The sequence below is a fragment of the Periplaneta americana genome, chromosome 9 (genome assembly GCF_040183065.1).
Source record: "Periplaneta americana isolate PAMFEO1 chromosome 9, P.americana_PAMFEO1_priV1, whole genome shotgun sequence".
Classification (NCBI taxonomy): Eukaryota; Metazoa; Arthropoda; class Insecta; order Blattodea; family Blattidae; genus Periplaneta; species Periplaneta americana.
The window spans coordinates 11,984,864-12,010,929 of record NC_091125.1 but is presented as its reverse complement, the minus strand read 5'-3'; the positions used below and the strand labels follow the sequence as shown (position 1 = coordinate 12,010,929).

The 26,066-nt window shown below is 33.9% G+C and overlaps 1 protein-coding gene across 1 annotated transcript in view; it reads right to left on the bottom strand.

Annotated features, from left to right (window-relative positions):
• The window catches only part of LOC138705780 (uncharacterized), a 58,106-nt gene extending 36,460 nt beyond the window's left edge, over positions 1-21,646 (bottom strand). Inside the window, exon 1 of the mRNA XM_069834415.1 lies at positions 21,512-21,646. The gene's annotated coding sequence lies outside the window, so the exon portion shown is untranslated. The remainder of the gene's footprint in view (positions 1-21,511) is intronic.
• Positions 21,647-26,066: the final 4,420 nt, after the last annotated feature.

Sequence of the window (26,066 nt, the reverse complement as noted above, 5' to 3'; positions counted from 1 at the left end):
ATGTAAGTTAAGAGATGGGATGGAATTAATAAATTGTTGGTAATCGCTATAGTCACTTCCTCCTCCATCCAGTAGATGAAATTATTTGCGTTTATGTCTTTTCTTTAATAAAAACAAATTAAGCTACATAGTTTTTCGAACAGTTCAATGAAGCACTCCTATTAGCATAAGCGTAGATACGACAATAAAAGAGTGAGCAGCACAAACTTTCTGGGACTAGAAAGTGGTAGTCACCTTACATGGAAAAGCATATAGATAAAGTTTGTGAAAGTATCTGATCTGATCTGTATTTAATGAAAAGAATAAAAGATACAAATTTAGTAAGAACCAATGAAGTATTACGCCCCCGATTTCATATGAACTTACAGTCAGGGAAAACTGTGCAATCAGTTTTTATGCTGTATATGTATTAGGACCAGAGACTGCCGGTGACAAAAGTGTGTGTTACAGCTTGATCATACACGTACATAAAATGTAACATGCAAATAATAATAATAATAATAATAATAATAATAATAATAATAATAATAATAATAACAATAATAATAACAATAATAATAATAATAATAATAATAATAATAATAATATAATGTTGAAAATTAAGTTCTTATTACGCTCCTTCCTACTGCAGAATTTCTCTATTATTCTGATGTTGAATCCTTCTATGGTAGACGCAAGCTTCCTCTCAATCGATAGCGTAGCAAGTGCAGTGATGCATTCCTAGGACAAATGGTGTTCTTTAAGAAAGTGTAGTACTTTCATTACCTCCATTACCACATATCCAACTGTTGTCATATTCTATCCTGTGAAATTTTCTGTTGTATGCACAGTTATGCCGTCTTTTTTTAGTAGGTTATTTTACGACGCTTTATCAACATCTCAGGTTATTTAGGGTCTGAATGAGGTGAAGATGATAATGCCGGTGAAATGAGTTCAGGGTCCATCACCGAAAGTTATCCAGCATTTGCTCATATTGGGTTGAGGGAAAACCCCGCAAAAACCTCAACCAGGTAACTTGTCCTGACCGGGATCCCGTCTTTTGTTTTCTGATTTATAATCAAATTAAGTCTAGGTCTTTCTAACAGTTTCACTTCGTTTTATTCTTCCATATTTCTCATAGAGAATGGATTAATTAACAAACTATTGACTGAATTCATTTCAGTCCACAGAATAACACTAATAGTAAAACGCAAGAAGATAAAGACGAAGATAATATATTTGTTAGCCTTAACAGTCACAATGAATTTATTACATTGTCAGCTGTAATAATAATAATAATAGTAATAATAATAATAATAATAATAATAATAATAATAATAATAATAATAATAATAATAATAATGTCTATTATAACGAAGACATTAATGTCATTCAACTTGAATTCTCAGAGAGGAAGAAGTAAATGCACAAATTACATTCAATGTAGTCACTTTTAAACATTCTTTATTATTAAACTTAATTGTAAGTTCGGCATCAGCTTGTAGAACTGTCGGTAAATCAAGAATAGGCCTATTTCACTCACTACTACCAAATACTCTAGTATTTGCTACTATTGATGGTTCCAATCAACCCTAGTTCGAGGTTGTACTGAGAAAATACAAAAGAGAACACTACTGGGAGAATACGTCTTTCGCCTAAAGTCGCGTTTCCACTTTTGCAACTGCGCAGGAATAATGATAGGCAAACAACAGTTACCAGTTAAAACGTCGTTTCCACTTTTCCAACTGCGCAGGAATAACGAGAGGCAAACAACAGTTGCCAGTTAGGCAGATATGCGCAAGGCGAGGTGCAGGAATAAACTGTGTGCACACAAGCATTGCAAGTATGCGCCAGTCTCCCGCTCTGGGAGACATTGGCAACTTCTTCACCAGCTGATTTCAGGTCTTGCGTAGGAGCTGCTATTTTCACTGCAAATATTTGTATATTTTCCGTGCATTCGACTAGTTTGTCGAGTATTTTTTCATAGGTTATCTGTATGAGGGAGTGGATGAACTGGTCTAATGAGAAAAGCGCAGAGTTCACTGAAGAATACAGGAATTATTCTTGTCTTTGGTGAGCCTTAGATCCAAATTATAAGGATCATCAGAGGAGGGGCGATGCCCATCAATTTTTACCAGAAAAGTATGAGCTGAGATTTAAAAAAGCAGTCAACAACAAAATTAAAAGTTTAAAATCCTACTTTAATAGGCTTCACGCAGGAGCGAAGAAACCCGAATTCATTAATTTATATATCTTGATTACACAACTTTTAACATTATATCACTTCGGAATGTAAAGTATATATGCTTTCACGTGTTAATTAACTAGGTTACCTTGTTGACTAGTTTCGGCCGGTGGGCCATCATCAGAACTGGGGGTCTTCCCACCTTCTGATTGCGTTTTCTGTGGGGTTGTGTTTGTGTAGTGTAATGTGGAGTCAAAAAGTGTCTGTGTTCTGAGATTGAATTGTGTGTTGAGGATATGATAAGGGTTGTGTTTTTGGGGCTAAGCGGGATGAAGTTACAGGAGAATGGAGAAAGTTACACAACGCAGAACTGCACGCATTATATTCTTCACCTGACGTTTGAGATGGGCAGGACATGTAGCACGTATGGGCGAATCCAGAAATGCATGTAGAGTGTTAGTTGGGAGACCGGAGGGAAAAAGACCTTTGGGGAGGCGGAGACGTAGATGGGAGGATAATATTAAAATGGATCTGAGGGAGGTGGGATATGATGATAGAGACTGGATTACTCTTGCACAGGATAGGGACCGATGGCGGGCTTATGTGAGGGCGGCAACGAACCTTCGGGTTCCTTAAAAGCCATTTGTAAGTAAGTAAGTAAGTAAGTAAGTAAGTAAGTAAGTAAGTAAGTAAGTAAGTAAGTAAGTAAGTAAGTGTTTTTGTTTACCTGTGTATTTCGTATTGTTTTAGTGAGTTTTGTTTCTGGTCTTTTCGGTTGGAAATGTGGAATTTCCATGTCTGTTCTTATGTTGCAGTAGGTGTGGTTGGCGTTTGTGATCTCTTCTGCGTATGTGGAAGTGTTTTGTGATTTGGTTATGGCTGTGATGTGTTCTCTGTAACATGTTTGAAATGGTCTGCCTATCTGTCTATGTATAATTTGTTGCAGGTATTGCATTTGAGTTTGTATACACCTGTCTTTTTCTTAATTTATTTACTTATTTACGTATTTATTTCTTTATTTATTTACTTATACACTTACTCACTATTTATTTATTAATTTATTCACTTTATTTCTTTATTCATGTATTTCTTTACTCATATATTTATTCCCTTATTTATTTATTTGATCACTTATTTATTTACTTATTATTTCTTTATTCATATACTTGCTTATTTATTTATTTATTCACTTACTTATTCGATGGCGGGCTTATGTGAGGGCAACAATGGACCTTCGGGTTCCTTAAAAGTCATAAGTAAGTAATTAATGGTTTATTTGCCCTCCTGTCCCTACCTTTACGTATTATACTCTGTCTCCAATTAATCATAAATAATTTAAACCAGATAATTGTTGGGTTCCTGAATAAAAAGAGCTTGACTGCAGAAAAAACTTTTATTCCAATATCTTATTTATTTTTGTTTATTCGTATATTTCACCAATAAATTAATTTAGTAAAATAATAATAATTAAAATATCTTACTTTTACGTGAGTTTAGAGCGCCTCACAATCGTCGGGAAAACTTCTTTTATAGCGTGAAATAGTAGGACCTGATAATTTGAAAGCGAATCTCAAATTTGGAACGCTGTCACCAGTGGCTGTCACCATATGGCCAGTTTGGTAACTGCTGAAACTGCTTCACGAAAAAAAAAAAAAAAAACTTGTTTCTGGTCCAATCGTAATTTAATTTCAAAATCTGATCTTGACATCCGCGTAAATTTTTAAAAAGTGATTTTTCGGTCAGCTCACTTCCTCATTCATGATTCTAGTTTCATCCCTTTGCTTATCCAAAATGACTATGTGCGCAAATGAAACGAGATGTGCGCAAGAGAATCTGCAGTTTTAACTGGCAACTGTTGTTTGTCTCGCATTAGGCCTATTCCTGCGCAGTTCAAAAGTGGAAACATGGCTTAAGTGTATTTTAACCTCCGTCAACATTCAATGCGCACGCAGCTCTCGCTACAGTGAGACTCAGTACACTGTACGATTGTTTACAACCTAACGTCATCTGAAAAATTATGTCTTTACAGAATAATATTACTCGCGGTTACATCATCATCAGCAACATTATTTTTAACAAAATTACGAGTGTGCTATAGCGTGGTTGACTCTAATAGAAGGTTGGAAGGCTCAACTTGACTACATTTGCATCAAAGTAAAGTAATCCTCTTATATATTTTTAAAATCGTGAATAATAACATCTCTTAAATTTACTGTAATTTAATACAAAGATTCGCAAGGGGTATGTCGTGTTTCTTATTTTTCTCGTTATTTCCCACACGCTTCATTCACTTAGTGTTCTGCCCAAGGGCAGATCTTTCACTGCAAACCCAGGTTTCTCCAGTCTTTCCTATTTTCTGTCTTCCTCTTTGTTTCCTCATATGATCCATATATCTTAATGTCATCTGATATCTTCTTCTACCCTGAACTCTTCCAATGCATCCCGACATGCTATAGTTTTATATTATTTATAAAAATATTCCAGTACATTATGTACAAAACTCAAACACTTATATTTATAGGCGTGATTATTAAACACATTAAACACATTTTGTTACATTGTAATTTATTTAGGTCATGGGCCTACGTTGATTTTCAGTCACAATTGATGGATCTATCCAGTTAGGTTAGGCCACTTTTTTCAAACTTCAGTAATATTCATTTACAAAAAGACACTGTATATATCATAGATATTTTATCTTATGTACAACATCTATACGGCAGTTCTATATTGTTTATGAAAACATGATTCCCTCTATAATTGAATTACCTTCTGCCTATCTGTATTTCAACATACTTCGTTACTTAAATATAATTCACTGTTACTTGAAACGATTCTGATATACAGTATCATCCTCGTTCAACCCGAGTACGTAGACAATGGGAAATGAAGTGATGATAAATTATGAATTAAAGTCTAAATTTTGATCCTGATAATCTAATTTAAGTTAGAATTTTGGTATGCAGTACTAGGAAACTTTCCAGTAACATGGCAGTGATTTTTACTTTTCATTTTTTTTTTCGTTAAGTCTCCTTTCTTACAAATATGACACAATAGCACCATTAAAAGAATCCTCCTCTTCAACAGTTTGAGGAGTCATAGATTTTCTTTTATCGTACAACAAATTACTGATCCTTTTGACACCATAAAAGATGTAGAATAATTTCGAAGTCGCAATATATGACAAACGTTATTTTATGACTTCTCCAATATTTCTTAAATGAAATAATAAGTTCAGTCGGGGTAACAGCTTTAGCCGGTTTAAAATAAATGAATATATCTTTGTGAACGGCTAATCTTTTTCTTCTGCGGATCTGGAACCGCAGTACAATGGTACATTGTCCGAAATTCCTAGCCAAAACCTTCTAAACTCCCAAAACCTGTCTGAAATCTCCAATAGCTGAATCACGATTCCAGAAAAGCTTAAGAATGGATATAAAGTTGAATGACTGCAAATCATATTTAATAAGTGTAGTATAACCTTCTATTTACAAATTTTATAACCTCATTGATAGTGTTTCAAATAATAGAATTATTTTCATTGTATAATTGTAAGAACATCATTACTAATGTTGAGACGGTCAGTTTCTATACAATGTAATTGAAATTGATCGTAATTCCGTGTGCATATGTGTGTGCTTGTGTATGTGTGTGGGGGCGGTAAGGAATAGCAGGTAAGTAGGAATAGCAGTGAATTTGACTATTTTATAACGAATAAAATTTTACATAGTGCCATTTTGGGAGATCTCAACACTTTTAAGAAAAGTAGCCATTGTGAGCACTGTTCTACTGAAAAAAGTCGAACTACATGAGATCTGTGTTGACTATGTTTTTAACCTCTTTGTAAGTGAATCGTGGCCTCAACTTGTGTTTTACGTTAACGGAAGGCAATAAACACAATACATGTGAGTTACACTTTTCTTTTCGATCATGAAATATAAGACTCCATCTTTAGTTTATTGTACTTTGTCTGGAAATGCGTGATATTAATAGATATATAAATTATTGTATATACATTTTACAAGTTAGTAAAGGCGCCGAAGTGGTTACCTTGAAAATTATCTTTGCTTCGGGTTTTCTGTCGCCTTTTGAAAGAAGGTGTAATTCGGAGAGATTTCGACACTGTGTTTTGGGCAGTTCTCGACATGTGTCGAGTTCTCCATGACTTTGCTTGTGGTCCTTCTGGGGCTGTATCTATCAAAATGTTTGTGTTTTAGGTCTTAGGAGAGTTCGCAATTCTTCATAAAGTCTTTTAGTGCTACTTTGTCTGTCTATCTGTTCCTCTCTCTGTGTGTCTACCTGCATGCATGAAACAACTCATCTTACTAGTCTTAATTAAACTTTATATTTAAATTCTTGTTGATATCGGGCAAATAGGAAAAGGCATAACTCTCGATACAAACTCGGAGATAAATTAGTTCGGGATATCCTTCGTCCTGATTCTAAAGAATATATGAATTAACAATTAACGACGTAAGAGAATTGACAGCTTGACGTACTGCAGGATAACACGTTTGAGTACGATGATTCTAGCCGAAAATTGATGTGAAATTCGGGTTGAAGACATTGCCATTCCCCCAACAACACCACACATACAATCTGCACAGGATATTTAGGCTTGCCTAATTCCTTACCTACTGATACTTCCTTTGAAAAATGTAGCCAATTCCGCTGCCAATATTTCCGTCTGGTGAGAAAGAGTAAGAAAACTGCAAAATTCAAACTATTAACGTCTTAAAACTATAGGAAACAGCTGAAGGAGACTAAACAATAAAAAGAAGTTAGGAATTTCCACAGATGGAAACCATCTAGTGCTCGGCGTGTAGGAGGAGAGAACTAGTTCATCAAACAATCTGGACAATCCAAAAGAAACCAATTGTGCAGCGTTTAGTGGATGACAATACTAGAGAACTTTGTACCGGTATTCAGTATGTCGGAGAATATAAAAAAAATGGTTTCACAAGACATGCGTGGAAAATGACACTGATGAAAAATTCGCATGTGATCAATGCGAGTAGGAGTATTATAAAATATTTATAAACATTTCAGGAGCAAAATCTGTGTTCCAAATCTTGGTTTAAAGTGCTTCCTAAGTGCTCCCATTATGAGAGAAGCCGACAGTTCGGCTCCAATTTTTATTTATTTTTTAATACAGAGATATACAATGATTATATTGGCACCAGATACGCGAAAAGTACGAAAGATATGTCCATACATATTTGGGAAAAAAGTTGGAATAATATTTGTATAAATTGGTCCCAAAAATAACACATTTCCTTAGCGTGTCGAGATGTCCCTAAATGACCCTACATGGATATTAATATGGTGCCTACATTGTGAACGGGAAGGTTTTAATCACTGTCACTGGAATCTTAGGAAGTTTCTATGAAATATACTCTTCATCTTAGATAAAGGGTAATTCTCGTCTTGATAAAAGGTACAAAATATATTTCGTTAAATACGTTAAAATCATTTTCAGAAGATTCCTGGTACTGGAGAAGAATGGATCTGATGATATTAGAAGCTGACTGGACACATCTTTCAAGTTTTCAAGTTCGGATTATAAATTTGTTTGGATTTTCGAATATATGAAATTACTCCACCTGAACTTAAAAAAAACACACATTGTACACTACTATAAATAGAAAAAAAATGGTAGAAATCACTGTCTTTCTTTCTCATTCTGCTTAACATCCCCATTCATCCGATTTACCCACCACTACAGGCAGAGGAGGAAGCTTCGTTCGATCTTCTTTCTCTCATTTTCTGTACTTTCCGGTATTGTACGCACATTCACTAGTGCGTTCGGATTATCGGGCTTCTACTGTACTTGTAAAAAATTGACAAAAATAGCTATTCGTATAGTCAGTTTAATAATTGAGGATTTTCTGGTAAACAACTTAATGTAAATTACGTCGCTTTTCCGTTTTCAGGATATTGCGACAGCCACGTCGAGACTCGATCACGCGTCCCGCAGAGGGCGGGGCGCGTGAGAAGACGGACGTAAGGGGAACGTTTGAATGCCGAGAGGGCAAGGGGAGGTGCGCTGCGGAGCGAGGCAAAGGAGGTTACAAAGCTGCTGGTGCTTCGCTGTGCGAGGTGAAGGGGGGACGAAACCTCACTAACAGAATCGTCCAGGAAGAAGCAGCGAGAACAGAAGTCTGTAGAAGTAGAAATTTCGAGCATCGTAGTTTCTGGAAAGTGTGGTTTAACTAATAAATACAGGACGCGAGGAGAAATTCAGTTCAGTTTTTGGTCAGCAAGCCAGTCAGTCCTGTGTAGCAGTGAAGCCAGCTTCGAGACCGGAGTTCGACTTGAGTGTGTCCGCAACTGTGGGAGCGTCCTGGCCAGTGCGGCGTATCCAGAGCCTTTGGTTCGAGTGCAGTGGACCGCAGTTGGGGGATCTGAGTTCGAAGTTCAGTGGACTGACTCTTGCAAGACCTGGGTTCGATATTCTATGAACTTGAGTGACTGAGCTAGAAGAACTAGCCAAGACAAACGAACTGTGAACTGAGAATTGACAGTTTTGTGTTGTAAATAGTGCTTTGTGAACATTAGTTGAGATTAGCAGTGCATTGTTGTTCTCAATAATCCAAGTGAATTGTCATTGTCGTCTGTGGAGTGCAATAACGAATACTGTGTTGCTATGTGGAGTGGAAATCCCATTGTTGACAGGAGTGTTTAAATTAAATTATAGAAAATGGTTATTGCTGAAACAATAAAAGTTACATTATTGTTTGAAATAAATGTCGCAATATATTGAATCCTTAATAACACGTCTCTCCCCTGACAAAATGTTATTTCTCTCCAGTAATTACAGCGCCCTCTATAAACATTTGAATTCCGCTGTGCGCAATACTGTTATGCGAGATATAAAATTATTAATAAGTATTTAATGAATTTCAATCTTAAGGCATATAAACTTGCAAATGTTTATTTGCTATTTAAAAACAATATATGAACGTTTTCGCCGTTTAGGGCATCTTCAGATATAACAAAACATATTATCTGGACCTATAATAACATATTATGCAAATAACAAGGAAAATAGAGAACAATATATGTGGTACATGAAATTCATGAGCTTTATGTAGATATAACATGAAATAGGATGAATATTAAGATAATCTTTGAATTTGAACTTAGACTGGACGAATATTTTATTTTATACATATAGCTCATGTTACAATTAATATACAATGTTTAAGATTTGTCAATTATGTTAATTTTAAAATTTACAATGATGATAATAAAATATTTCAAGTAATCATGGCTGAAAGTTGTCATAAGTTGCAAGGTAGTATGCGTAGTTAATGTTCTTGTGTTTTGTAATTATTTCGCTTAGAGAGGCCGTTGGCATTTGAATGAATGTGGTTTGACGTTGATGACTACTTTACAATTGATATACGGTGATTAAATTAGTCAATGTTAAAATTTAAATTTTATAATGAAGGTGATAAAATATTTAGAGTAATCATGGCTGGGAATTGTCGTAAGTTCAAGATAGTTTTCGTAGTTGATGTTGTGTGTCTTGTAATTGTTTCACCTGAAAATAGAGATTAAGAGATAATAATAAATGCAAAATATAGACAAGTTATTATATAGAGACGCAGATAATTATTATTATTATAAGATTACTTGTTAAAAATGTTGTTTATGTTGAAGAATTACTGTTGGGTGTAATTAGTTGAGATATTGAATAAATGCTCGTTGATTGTGAATGTAGTGGAATGTACGATAAATTTCGTAATAGATAAGTCATGAGTTGGGTATGATTTTTAATCATTCATTGAAAATTAATAGAAAGATCAATATAATAATTCGTAATAATTAGATGAGCTATAATACCAAATATATGTAAAAGATTTACGGCAGCAGTAATAATTATTATAAGATTACTTACTTAGAGGTCATTGACTTTGAAATGGCTACTCTGATGTGATGACATACTATTACGTGTTCTCAGGTTTATTGAAGTATATAAATGAAGAAGTTCTATAACAAAGAATATTAACTATTAATTTACTTTTAATTTTGATATGGGGATATAATTGTTTTAATGAATTTCGACGGCTTTCGAATACTTACATTTGTATGTACTGGTGTTGATGTGTTGGAGGTTTTAAGAGAACTGAAGCCTAGATAGTCGTGTGTATTGAGGCATGTAACGGCGCAAGAATATGAAAGGAACTATTTGAATGGCGTATTAAGATCAATGTGAATAGGTCTGTTTTAAATTGCATACAGTGGATTTTTAAAGTTTAATAAATTTTCGTTGATTATATTTTGATCTTTATTATGGTAGTAGGCAATGAAGAATTCTTCTGCTGCATTTATGAATTTATTATCATTGTATGTTTTTAGGATACTTAATGTGTTCTGGTGATGACCTCATTCATGTCCAGTATTAATTGTGTTGCATATTTTGATTTTTCTCTATTATTTTTGAAATCGTTGACATGTTCCTTATATCTTGTTTTTATATTGCGTTTAGTTTGGCCCATGTATTTCTTACTGCATGTGTGACATTTAAGCATATATATGCCTTTGCTATTTAATTTATCTATAGGATTTATTGTGTTATGGATATTATTGTTTAACTTATTATTTGTTTTGAATGCTATGTTTATGTTTTCTTTATTAAAGAAGTTTTTTAATTTGTTAGATATGTATTTATTGTAAGTGAGTGTTGACCAAAATTTTGATTTATTATTGTTTGTTTTTGTTAAGGTAGTGTTTGTCTGTCGTTGTCTATTGTTTTCTTTTTTCCGAATTAATTTCCGAATAAGAGTTTTACTGTATCCGTTATCATTTGCAATGTCTAAAATTCTTTGTACTTCTTTTTTATATTTATTTTTGGATAATGGTATTTGTGTTAATCTATTTATTAGGTAATTAAACATACTTTGTTTTTGGTTTTGGGGATGTATTGAATCTGCGGGTATACTATGTGTTGTGTGTGTTGGTTTTCTATAGATATCGTATTTCAATTCAAATTTATGTTTTATTATTTTTAAATCTAAAAATGGAATCGAGTTGTTTGTTTCATGTTCAACTGTAAATTTTAGATTTTTATGTAGTTTATTAAATGAATCAAGAATGGAATTGTCTCTTGTAGTGTTCTCATAAATTATGATTGTATCATCTACATATCTATAGTAAGATTTAATGTTATGTTTATTTAGAATTTCATTGATTTTGTTGTCCTCTATATTTTGTAAAAAGATTTCAGTAAGAGTTCCTGATAAGGGGTTGCCCATAGCTAGGCCAATATTTTGTTCATATATTTTCTGATTAAAGATAAAGTAATTTTGAGATGTAACTGTGTTTAACAATCGTGTTATTTGCTCAATTATATTTTCTGCTATTTGTAAATTTTGTAATTTTTCTTTAACGATAAGTATGGTTTCTTGAATTGGGATATTTGTATACAAATTCTCTATATCTAAAGACATCAATTTTGATTCATTGCTGATTTTTACTTTATTCAAATTGTCTATTAAATGCTTTGTGTTTTTAATGGTGTATTGATTTTTTAATTGTAATGTTTGTTTTAGCCATTTGTCTAAGAATTTACATTCCACTACATTCACAATCAACGAGCATTTATTCAATATCTCAACTAATTACACCCAACAGTAATTCTTCAACATAAACAACATTTTTAACAAGTAATCTTATAATAATAATAATTATCTGCGTCTCTATATAATAACTTGTCTATATTTTGCATTTATTATTATCTCTTAATCTCTATTTTCAGGTGAAACAATTACAAGACACACAACATCAACTACGAAAACTATCTTGAACTTACGACAATTCCCAGCCATGATTACTCTAAATATTTTATCACCTTCATTATAAAATTTAAATTTTAACATTGACTAATTTAATCACCGTATATCAATTGTAAAGTAGTCATCAACGTCAAACCACATTCATTCAAATGCCAACGGCCTCTCTAAGCGAAATAATTACAAAACACAAGAACATTAACTACGCATACTACCTTGCAACTTATGACAACTTTCAGCCATGATTACTTGAAATATTTTATTATCATCATTGTAAATTTTAAAATTAACATAATTGACAAATCTTAAACATTGTATATTAATTGTAACATGAGCTATATGTATAAAATAAAATATTCGTCCAGTCTAAGTTCAAATTCAAAGATTATCTTAATATTCATCCTGTTTCATGTTATGTCTACATAAAGCTCATGAATTTCATGTACCACATATATTGTTCTCTATTTTCCTTGTTATTTGCATAATATGTTATTATAGGTCCAGATAATATGTTTTGTTATATCTGAAGATGCCCTAAACGGCGAAAACGTTCATATATTGTTTTTAAATAGCAAATAAACATTTGCAAGTTTATATGCCTTAAGATTGAAATTCATTAAATACTTATTAATAATTTACCAGGCATATTGATATATTAAAATGAATTGTAAATGAGATATAAAATGTTTGATGCTCTGTTTCTCAAATTCACGATTTTGCAGTTAAGTTCTTGTGTCAGAGAACGGCTCAGTTCATAAATAAATTTATAATGTTATTTCCTACTTACATTTTTTTTTCTGGTGCAAGAGCATGACCACAATGAACGACAGACATATCCCAATTATTACAGTAACTAATGCCACTATTCCGTACCATTCCGTCGTCAGAAATCTCGGCATTTTCTTGGACGAAAATTTAAATTGGGAATGCCAAATAAAGGAAATATCCAAGAGAGTGTGCTATACCATGCATTCTCTTAACCCATTCAGAAACTTCCTCCCGCCAGAATTAAAACAGACTTTAGTGCAAACCCTCGTACTACCACTGTTTGACTATTGCGACGTAATATTTACAGACTTGACAACTGACCTTTCGAACAAGCTGCAGCGTGTGCACAATATGTGTGTCAGATTCATCAGTAATGCTCACAAATTTGACCACATTACACCCTCGTTCAAATCTGTATCCTGGCTGCAACTTAGTAACCGTAGAACACTTCATTCGCTCTCTCTTCTGTTTCGAGTTCTCCACACTTCTATTCCAAATTACCTTCGTTCCCGGTTTAACTACTTATCCTCCAGTCACAATCTAAACACCAGGTCACAGGAGAGCCAAATCCTAGCAATTCCTGCCCATAGAACATCCCACTATTCATCCTCTTTTACTGTCTCAGTTCCCCGTGAATGGAATTCTCTACCTCAGAAGAGGGGGGCTGCAAGACAATAACCACTTTCAAGTAAAGGCTAAACGATTTCTTACGGGTGCAGTCAAATTGAAATTATACTTGTGATCGAGCTTAATAATTTAATTTAATTTAGATATGACTATCATTATTATTATTATTATTATTATTATTATTATTATTATTATTATTATTACATAATTATTTTATTGGTGTCGTGAAGACGAAAAGAATTGTCATTGTATTATATTAATTACGTATTATATTGTCTTGTATTTGTAGTATTGTATTGCTTTGAATTGTATTGTATTGTATTAATTATGTTTTATTCATAGCATTGTAGTAATTTTTTTATCATACTGGTTGAGTGGAAGAGAAGGCCGAATAGCATTAACTCTGCCAGTTAAAATAAACCATTATTATTATTATTATTATTATTATTATTATTATTATTATTATTATTATTATTATTATTACTATCATGGCTCTCAACTTATCATTATTCGTTCTGACTAAGAGTGTGGCTCATAGATTTCTCTACTATTGAAAAATGTAACCACTTGTTTAGCCACAGATTATCCAGAACGCACCAAAAGCGATAAGTCTATATTACATTCGTAATGAATGAATGAATGATGATAACGATGATGATGATGGACAGGCAGGTGACATGCCCTAAAGCACGTTTTGGATATAAGGGATCCTAAAAACATTTGGAAATAAATTCAATGTAGCGTAGCAATATTTCCTCTTTACACTTTATATGAAACTAGTCGACTTGTTTTCTATAAATATTCTTTAATAGATCTAACTTATATTTGCTGATCACGAATACAATATTGGAAAGGTTGCAACATGTAAGTTAACTTTTTCTTTTTTCTCGGAAACTTATTGCTTGTAGTCAGTGATTAGTATAAAATGTGTTATATTAATTGGAGTACTGCGTTTGGTTACTTTGAATTCAAGTCAGGTGGACATCGATCATACTAGCTTCGTATGGAGAGTTAATTGCAAGTCAGCAGTTCACGCTTTAATGAACTAGAGAGTCTTCCCTCATGCACCGGTCCTGTATGTCTACATCTGTTTATTCGTGTACCTGCATGTGTAAGTCGGTGAACAACATGAACACCATTTGATTTAATAATAACAATAACGAAGTATATGAAGAGTCCACTGCAAGAATGATGATGTCACTTTCTTGTCGAAAATGAACCAAGACTGTCAATGCATAGCTTAAGACATATAGAATGTACATAGAGAGTTACATGGCATTAACACTGATAGTCATTGTCCAGTAATGATCGAAAAATCACAGTTAAGCTTTAAGCGCTAAGCGTTTCAAACTTTCAATCGCTTCTCCTGCAAAATGTATTCCAAATGACATCCATCATTCTTGGAGTGGACTCTTCATATATTTAAAGGCAGCTTAAATGCAATAAAAGATCATTTTTACTATGGATAGACGAAACTAAAAAAAAAAAAAAAAAGAGAGAAACAATCAGGAGCCATCATATTTCGTCCAGACACGCAATGAGGAAACCACTCGAGCTAAGATAAGGATACATTTACTAAACTTTATTAAACAGTATTTAATATCGATGCAATTCTGAAACAATGCAGGACAATATCTTCAGATGCAAATCTAGTCTTTCAGGTAAAGGTTCCTGTAAAGCAGATTTGAATAATTTCAAGGGAAAAATTGTTCCGGGGCCGGGTATCGATCCCGGGACCTCTGGTTGACCGTACTAGCGCTATTTCCAACTGAGCTACCCGGGAACTCCACCCGACACCGTCTCAACTTTTCCCTTTATATCCACACAACTCGCGTGGGCTGACGAAACGCCAGAGACCCATATCGAGTGCACACAATCTCTGTGTGACTTGGAATTGTGGTTTTCTGTTAACGTACACAGTGACGTATATATTATGCAAATCTAGTCTTTGAGGTAAAGCTTCCTGTAAAGCAGATTTGGATAATTTCAAGGGAAATATAGTAAATATTGTAACTATGCTGTTGTGAAATTGAAAATTAATATGTGATATATTTATTATTATTATTATTATTATTATTATTATTATTATTATTATGATTATTATTATTATCATCATCATCATCAGTTATCACTATCATCATTGCTATCTCTGTTTTTCTTTCTTTCTTTTTCCTTGTATTAGCTTGATGAGAGCTATATAGTGTTCTTTTGAACCTATTGACCCTCTATAGGGCTTTAATTTAATTTGTATTACTTTTATCAGCGTCAGTATTCCTTTTTTGTATTTATATGTGCTATCTGGTAGGATGGAAGAGAAGGCCTTATGGCCTTAATCCTGTCAGCTTAAATAAATAAATAAATAAATAAATAAATAAATAAATAAATGAAACACATTATTATTGCGTATTTTACGAGTCTCTGCAAATTACAATCAATGAATGTAAACATTTTAACTGTTTAAAATTAAAATTTTTTCCTTCTTTCTGAAAACAATACAATTTCTTCTTTCTTAATGATGTTCTCGCTACCAAACCCTTTATTGTAGCACTTCCTTCCAATCGCCTAGCTTTGTTTTGTTTTCGTATCTTTACTGAGTAGTAGACCTGAACTAAGTAGCGTTGGATGACGTCAAGCTACACTCCATACCGTTGCTTACGAGATTATACACGCTGGCGCATAGCACGATCGAGAGTAGGTCTCTGAGAGTCATGACAATTTCTGCCGCTAGGTTCGCCTCGCTGCACTAAGACATGATGAATAGTACCATTACTAAGCATTGTGTATCGTGAAAATAGTTTCATTAATTGTGGATTACTGATTGAGTACGAAAATTATGAATATGCCAAGCATATTACAGTCTTATTTGAGATTTATTGATGACTTGTTAAATATCAGTATGCAGATTTTCAGCGTCATTTAATGGAATTTACAATTTTGTTTCCCGAAAGTCTGAATTTGTTGAATTAAAAATTTTGCTTCCAAACTACATTGTTCATATGGTTCATTTACTTTGGCAAGTTGATTGTTTTCAGTTCCGTGTTTTTCCTTCAGATTTCGTTCCTTCTAATTTGTTATAATTGCTGAAAGTGAACTACCGGCTTCTGCTACTTTCAGACATTATTATTATTATTATTATTATTATTATTATTATTATTATTATCATCATCAAAATCAAATTAATATAGTTCTTAGCTTGTCTTGCCTTAAGGCAATCAGTAGCGTTATTCGAGGAAAAGAGTATGATTTATCATCATCATTTATAGTGGCGAAATATTCCACGACAATGGTTAATTATTACTGCTGAATATTGACACATATACGATTTGCATTATTTAGGATACAACCAGGGATGTCGCTAGGGGGGTGCGAAAGGGTGCGCAAGCACCCCATAAAAATCGGAGCACCCCTTACCGCACCCCAAAGGGCAATTTTTTAACAAAATACTAGGCATAAATTATTTTGAAGAACTAAAACAAACAAACAATTTCTTGGATGTAAAAAAACTACGTCCCATAGTGTATCGTAATGGATGTGATGAGCAATAATAATAATCATAATAATAATAATAATAATAATAATAATAATAATAATAATAATAATAAACAGATGTATAGTATGCGCGCAAGTGCATGAAATAACATTTTGGATTTTTTATGTACCACATTTTTACAGCTCGCACCCCATTCTTAAATCTCACACCCCATCCGCACCCCCCTTGCTCTGATCCTGGCGACGTCACTGGATACAACATACGCAGCAATGCTATTTTAATGTTGAGCATGCCGAGTTTAGTGTAACGTACTCTCCTCATCCTCCAAGCCAAATCAAATATTATTACGACATTACGAGTTAAATAAATAAATAAATAAATAAATAAATAAATAAATAAATAAATAAATAAATAAATAAATAAATAAATAAATAAATAAATAAATAAATAAATAAATAAATAAATAAATAAATAAATAAATAATAATTACTACAACTATTCATTGTGATAAAGTACAATTATCACTGGATGGTGTACCGAAAATTTTACTTTATGTTTTCATTAAATTGACATGTCATAAGTGACGACAGAAAACAGCTCAGGGGAGCGAGATTTTGACATTACTAAAAATGAAATGGGGATCGTGGAGAGCAGATGCGCAAGTGCCTATGGGCGGCAAATTCTAAAAAATATTGTCCCTGAGATTCCAGAGATATTTGTTTGTGTTTTGGGAAATGGTCAAATTCGAAAACCATTTCTAATCACATATATTGCAGTCCAACTTCCTAATTAATTTAACTCTAACTCCTAATTTAAAAACTGTTTACACACACTAAAATATCATAGCATTTGCTATTACTACCCACTACTGGATTAATCTTGCACAGGATAGGGACCGATGGCTGGCTTATGTGAGGGCGGCAATGAACCTGCGGGTTCCTTAAAAGCCATTTGTAAATAACAGGTTAATCAGCAGGCTTATTAGATATTTATTTCACCGCTGAAAGTTGTGCAAGAAAAATCGCACATTTGTACTAATCATGTATTATGACTGCTGTTTGCTTTAGTAAAAATCATAACACTTCAACGTCAATATATTTTAAAAAAAGAAAGGGATAAGTTAGGCCTACTTACAAATGATTAAATTATGAAGTCAGGGAAATGGAAGATAATACAGCACTTTAATTCATTGGAATAATAATAATAATAATAATAATAATAATAATAATAATAATAATAATAATAATAATAAATGAATACGTGAATAGGGTAGACTACAGCGTTCATGTAAAATATATTAAGTTTCTTTCATTAAACAATAGAAAGGTAGTATCTTAGTTTATAATATGTAATATCTTTTAATATCAAGAATGACAACCTTTTATTGTAATATAATTGAGACATTGAAGTTTGGAAATTACGTCTATTATCCATAAAATGTTGCACGAAGCATTTAATAAGCAATGGTGAGTCCTTTAAATGTCCCACATGTCAATGTCATTTAAGTGTTCTGCTATGAATATTTAGTATACAACAGAGCTCCGAGCGGCGGAATTGGCATTAAGAGGGAACCACTTCGGACTCGTATGTCAAGCTCTATGCGCCAGCTTGTATAATCTCTTAAGCTACACTCCATACATACCAACACTGTTGCGGGTTACTTTGAGGCTTTAGGTAACCAAACGCAGGATTCTACTTATAATCGACCTACATTGAACTCAGTTCCTTTCTTTACTGTGGTTCTTTCGCACAATTATGTTGTATATCCGTTCTTTTAAAATACCGCTTAAACAAATGTTGGGTAACTTTTCGGGACTGGACCCTGGACTCATTTCGCTGGTACTGTCACCTTCATTTCACTCAGACGCTAGATAACCATCGCAGCTGATAAAACGTCGTAAAATAAACGAATTAAAAACATATTTTCACTTTTGTGAACTACCTTCCAATGGGATTTTTTGTTTCATTACCCTTATTGTGTGATTGCAGGGCGTTTTATGTGACGATCACCGATAATGGGATAGGGAATACATTTGCTATTATAATATTTTGCGATAAGAAATGGACATTTTAGTATTAATTATGGAGGTCCACCAGTGTGGTCTCGTGGTAGCGTCTTCGCTCCCGAACCCAGCGGGCCGGGGTTCGATTTCCCGCTTGGAACGAGTTGCGTGGGTGAGGTTTTCCCTCATCATTCTGGTTGTCTTACTTGGTTTTCAGATCGTGCCTGCGGCGGCCCTCCGAAGCCGCTGACTCTCTCTCGACCGACCTCCGTGGATATGTCAAGCATGGTAGCTGGTGGCCAACAGCAGAACCCACTCCCCTTCCGACGGGAGAGGGGGCCTACACCTTAGACCGTTGAGGAGAAGGGAGAGGCTTACACCTCAGACCGTTTGAGTGGGGAATATGGGGGGGCTGTTGGGGCGGAATGGTGCACGGATGTTCCCCTCCAGCCCTCATAGAGAGAGAGAGAGAGAGAGAGAGAGAGAGAAAATAGTTATGGAGAGTTTGTGTGTGGTAAATTATTTTACACTAGTGTAATAATGGACCACAAATGTCGTTCGTGTAAAAATTTTCCAAATAATTTTAGTTACATTTGTGGTCAATTAAACTTGAAATCACCAACGTCTATCAATTACTAATAATGTAAAAATGGCGTATTATTTTACTTTGGATGTCAAATGGGTGAACAGAAAAAATGTTGGTCTCCACATATGTGATATATAAAATTTTAGAGAGGTTGAGGTGAAAAACAACAATATGTCGTTCGCAATTCTAATGATTCTGCGAAAACTTATCAGTTCACAGGAAATTTGTTACTTCAGCATTATCAAACAGTGAACTTTCAACGAAAGCTAGAGATAAAATGGTATATTATAACCTCTCTTCAGCCATACTAACCCGATCTTCCTATCACTATCTAAATGAGGAAGATTCTGTCATTCCACTGGAACAGGAGTCACCAGAATCCTTAGACTATCTTTAAATGTCTGCCATTCCCATCTTTGTTCCCTAACATGATAAATAATAAACCACATGTGATAAGGCAGCCAAAACTTAGTGACTTACAAGGAATTTAAGTCTTTTCAAGCAATAACTAAAAGCAGCAGCTTCTAGATAGCATTACAAAAACTTGTTAATGAAAGGTTCTAAGATTTCGATGTTTATAAAACGAAAAGATTAGTTGACAAGTTGTTTTGCTTGCAGTGGAAGATTCTGTTTGTGTCTTCAAAAATATGAACGGATTGATGGATAAATTCAAATGTAACTCGAAAAATTAATATGGATTCATCAAAAGTGAATTTAAAAGCAATTTTACTGCACAATGGGAAAGTTGTAGATTTTAATGAGAACTATGTAAGGCAAATTTCTATAAAGCCATTTCCTATTTCATATAAATTTTAATGAGAATTGAGGGTGGATTATTTATCTAAAGTAATTCGGCAACAAAAATTTAGGTAGAATTACAGGACCTTTTTCACAGTACTAATGAAAAATCTATAACAGTAAAAAATTAAATCCATTTATAACAAGAAGAAATGCTTGGTCATACCTATAGCTTCAGAGTCAGATGGTTTTCCACATACTACAAAATGATGAGTTATTATGTGAAGCTGTTCCTGAACATTCAAATGGAGACCTCCAAGAAGACTTTCTTTTGCTGGAGATACTAATTTCTTCATGATTTATGGTTGACAACAGAATATATGGACTTCCTATGGACAAGTCGAAAAGACTTCTAGCTTTTAGTAGTAATTGAAATTCCGACAACTATAATATTAAACATTTTCAGTCGTACAAATCTGTCTTCAACAGATGATAATATAAGTAAGGTTAAATATATATTGAAATCAGACAAATTGGTAAACTTATTGCAAAAAAGTAATACTTTTAAATAGGGTAAATTAGGGTCTGTTGGACAGTCGGGCATGTTGGACAATTTGTACTTCAACGTGTTACCTCGCCACTTGTGGGCACCACATTCTGCTAGAAGTCAATGAAGGAAATAGCCAAGGTGGGGCTACTTTCGTCATTAACTTCTAGCAGAATGTGGTGCCCACAAGTGGCGAGGTAACACGTTAAAGTACGAAGTGTCCAACATGCCCGACTGTCCAACAGACCCTAATTTACCCTAAGACATGTCGTACACGTGCAGACTCTAATCTCTAAGTGTTTGTCTAAAGCATTATTAAAAACAAGTTCACAAATTTTAACACTTGCACTCATTCAACTTCGTTTCCAAGCATCACAAAATAGATTAACGGTTATTCAAATATTTTTCACTCCCTCCATGTTTAATATAGTCTATAAATTTTTTATTTCTCTACTTCCATTCGAATAACATCATAACATTATTCAATTTATAACGTTAATACAATATGATAAAATCACTTTTACAGTGAACATAATATACTTCTAGTTTTCACTTTTTTTTATGAGATTCGTGAACTTTGGGGATATCTCGCAGTCTTATGAGTAACATACGGCATACATTGTTGTATTCGGGAAGATCAAAACATTTATTAAATAAAAATATTTTTATGATCCTTAAATAAGTGTTTGACAATTCAAAAATTAAAATAAATATGTAGATAATTCATAAATCGATATTTCGCAAATGAGATTGAGATGTAATAATTTTATTGCACTTTGGCGTCACTTTACCTGCTCTTACGCTGCGCCTGCACCCAACTCAGCACTGATTCCCTGTGTCCGGCCTGGACTTCCTGCAATAGTTTTCCTGTTGAGACCCACGCCGAAAAAAAAACACCCCCACCAAGCCAGTTCCGGAAGTTTGTGTGGAGTTTATCAGCACAGCCGTACTGCAATGGTTCTATCAGGTGTCTGCATTGCACTAAAAACGCCCATGTCGAGGAGGAAGTTACAGAGTCGTATGTTTATATTATCGAAAGATTTTACTACTTTATTTCCAGACACTTACTCTATAGGAAATTTGACTGGATCCACAACATTTTAGACAGAAAAGAAGTGATTCAAATATATGCTATGAATTGAAGTTGAGAATTCTTAAACTTATAGTTTTTAACATTATCCAAAATAATATAAACATTTGAATTAAACATTTGATTTTAATTTTAAGAAAGAATAATAGGTCAGACATTCAGTTTGCAGTATCTCATTTCATTTTCATAAAGAAAGGTGAACTGTGATATTGACACATTTTTGCCTGACTAATTAGTGTATCGGCTTTTCACGTGGAAACTCGAGTTGAAATACTAGTAAATACAAGTTAACTATATGGTAAGAAAATGGTTGTCGTCAAGTTTTCACGAGATAATCCCGTTTTTCTGCCAGCATTTCACCATTCCTTCATTATCTTGGTGCAATACAGAACTGCCTGATTGACCGCGTTGCATCGTGAGAAATATCTAAGATGGCGAAGTGACCTGCAAGTTTAAGTTAAGGTGATTAATTAATTTTCCGTTATTGGCAAACAATTAAATTGGCGTTAAATTAAGTACACCACTACAAAACACTTTTATATATGAAGTATTAGATGTTTTAGTTCTAATCTACGGTTCAGAAATTTGGATTCGCAGCAACAAACATGTAGCACAAATTGAATTACGTCCACCTTTCTCCTGATATATTTACTAGACTATAATGAAATGAAACAATAAAGAAGAGTTGGGGATTACAAGCATTAACGATAAAAATACAGAAAAAAGGTAGGAGATAATGTATGGGCATTTATTCCGAGAATGGAGCGACTTCAAGCAAACGAAGGGAGAAAAAAGTGGCAGGCAGAAGAAATTCTAATATAACACTTTTATAATAAACATTATCTTGCAATGACTAAGCTCTTAGTTCTACGTGGGACAATTATCAGAATGATCTTTTTCATCATTAATATCTTGCATTGACTGCAGGCCTACTAATTTCAGTTCTGAGAAAAAATCCAGAAAGGCTATTTTTTCTCATGTTAAATTGACTATACTAATCTTAGTTCTATATGAGGCAAATTTCAGAATGATTACTTTTATCATAATATTTTGTATTCAATATACTAATTTTATTTCTGTATGAGACAAATTCTAGAATGATTACTTTCATCATAAATATTATTTTGCTTTGACTATACTAATCTTAGTTCGAAGTGAGATATATTTCAGAATGATTACTTTTATCATAAATATTATCTTGCATTGACTATACTAAACTTACTCATAAATGAAAACAATTTCCAGAATGGATGAGGGACCAGTTTAGCTTCCTGTACAATTCAATGAGAACCTAGTGCTTTTTTTCTTGGAATATAATTGCTGTATGGGTATTATGATCGCAGAGCTCAAGACGTTCTTCACAGAATGGTCCTTTACAGACATGATAGATAATAAGCTTCTTTGAACTGTTTAGGAATACTACCGAGAACTATGTTAAATTTGATCTTTAGAAAGAACATCATATTGTTTAATTTCATTAATAAAGAATACCGGTATATTATGTTGACCACAGTTGATCCGACCAGAGTTGATGCCAACATTTACAGATTTCGTACAGTATGTGGAAGTCTGACTACAACGCGAACTATCACAGGACAAGAGAAGCACTATATTTTTTCCTTCGAAATAGTTCAGAAAATACTAAATTAGTCTTTGAGATTGATTATTTGGAGCTTGATTTCTATAGTTTTGCTGGAAGAAATTACAGTACCGGTATGTTACTCTATTTGCACAAGAAAAAGTGTCTGGACTAAAGTTTTACAATGTTTAATACTTTACCAGTATTTTCAAAGTATCAAAAATAATAGACATATACTTACTTACTTACTTACTTACTTACTTACTTACTGGCTTTTAAGGAGCTCGGAGGTTCATTGCCGCCCTCACATAAGCCCGGCATTGGTCCCTATCCTGAGCAAGATTAATCCAGTGTCTACCATCATATCCTACCTCCCTCAAGTCCATTTTAATATTATCTTCCCATCTACGTCTTGGCCTCCCCAAAGGTATAATAGACATATGTATGGTACAATTATATTAATACCATATTTTAAATTTTCTATTTATCTTCACTAATTTAGACTTCACTAATAAAGACAACGCTTATTCCGTCGGATCCCGGCCACTTAGTCACTCATAACGAGTGTACCTCTGCACATGCAGATGAACATTGTGTCATTGTCTTGCATCTATGACGCAGTGCATGAGGGTAGGCCACTAGAGGGAACACAAGAGATGGAACTTAAACTGAGAGGATTCGATCCGACATCGGAATGGGAATCCGGTGTGGCTTAGTGGATAGAGCGTCAGCATGTAGAGCTGAAAACCCGGGCTCAAATCCCGGTGCTGGAGAGAATTTTTTTCTGTTCCACTCATCTTTCCTCATATGATAACGCAGAATATCTGCACGGAAATATCATATGCACTTCGGTACATCATAATAATATATGATATGCGGAAAATAATCACTTATTGATTTAAAGATTTATTCCGTCGGATCCCGGCCACTTAGTCACTCATAACGTGTGCACCTCTGCACATGTATGGACATTGTGCCATTGTCATGCATCTATGACGCAGTGCATGAGGGTAGGCCACTAGAGGGAACCCAAGAGGTGGAACTTAAACTGAGAGGATTCGATCCAACATCGGGATGGGAATCCGGTGTGGCTTAGTGGGTAGAGCGTCAGCACATAGAGCTGAAAACCCGGATTCAAATCCCGGTGCCGGAGAGAATTTTTCTCCGTTCCACTCATCTTTCTTCACTAATTTAGATAAGTACAATACGCAAATAATGCATCTTAAAATTATTGTTTCACAATAGGGTAAATAATAGCTAGTTTTATTATAACATAAGTAGCTTATACAACGCCACTTTTTCAATAAAAAAATTTTTACTTAATGGCAGGAAGCAAAAGTATTATAATGTGTAAATGTTAAGAAAAGGAAATAAGAAATTTCGCTAACATGTAAGGTTCCTGTAGAACATAAACAATAGCAGGAGCTAGAGTTTACTGCTCATATTTTACAACCATGCACTCAGTAAATGTCATAGATCAATGTACTGTAGTTAGCCCCGTAATAAGGAACAACATGACGTTGCTATAAACTATGCATAAGAAATACTTTGTTCTACAGAAGTGCAAGCAAGGGAATATTTTCAATAATGATAAAAAAATAATCAGGAGAACGTCGGTTCTCAAGTTTTTTTTTTTCTCTGTGAGGCTGGGAGGGGAACATCCCTGTGCACCGCGACCTGAGATCTATTGAGCGCCCCTGGGATGAGTTGCATTTCCACCGACCGCACTCACGTCAAACCGATCTAACCACTAACTCCCTGCCGACCAGTCCCGCCATCCCTCCAAGTCCGTATACCATTCCACCCCTTACAGACTCTCACATTTCCCTCTCAAACGGTCTGAGGTGTTGACCCCTATCCAGTGGGGGGGGGGGAGGAGTGGGTTCCGCTGCTAGGTCACCAGCTGCCACGCGGTTCTCATGTTACAGTTGAATACCGGTAACTTTATGCATTGTATTAATTTGTATATGCTTGTTTAGGATTGTAAACATACAGTAAAATACTTGTATATACATATATTATGATCAGTGTTTTCTATACGATTCTGATCCTATATTCGCGCATGTACTTATCAAGATATTGAATGTGAAATTTTACGGTGTGGCATGTTTAATTGATAACTTACTGAATTATTGATTACTTAAATTTCTTTGTAAACAATTTACGTTTAGTTATTTTGAGCAGTGTAAATCATATTAATGATTAATAGTCAAAATACCCAACGGTGTCAATATTGTGGTAAACTCTTCAAATGTGAAAATAGGTCATTGAAATTATAATAATTACTTATATAAAATACATATTACCTATAAATAACACAGCACTATTGTTGAAATTTGGAGTATTATTGAGTTTAGAAGTTATTGTTTTAGTATTATTTTTAATATTGTATATTTATTTAAATAGTTTCAATTATGAATTATTTCCATTCATATGAGTAAAGGTCACCCAGATGTTCATCGCAAGGTCATTATATCTAATTATGACTTGAACGAAACTACTAACCAGTTGAAGCTAAATTCCTATGTATCTATTCCTGAGAGAGAGGAAAATATGAATGGTCATCGGAGAAATAACTCACTGTTTCCACACGAAGTCCACCAAATGGTAAACCTCAAGATATTGTTGAATTTGAAAATACGTTTACGGATGTTGTAAATAATAGTGACGTGGAGAA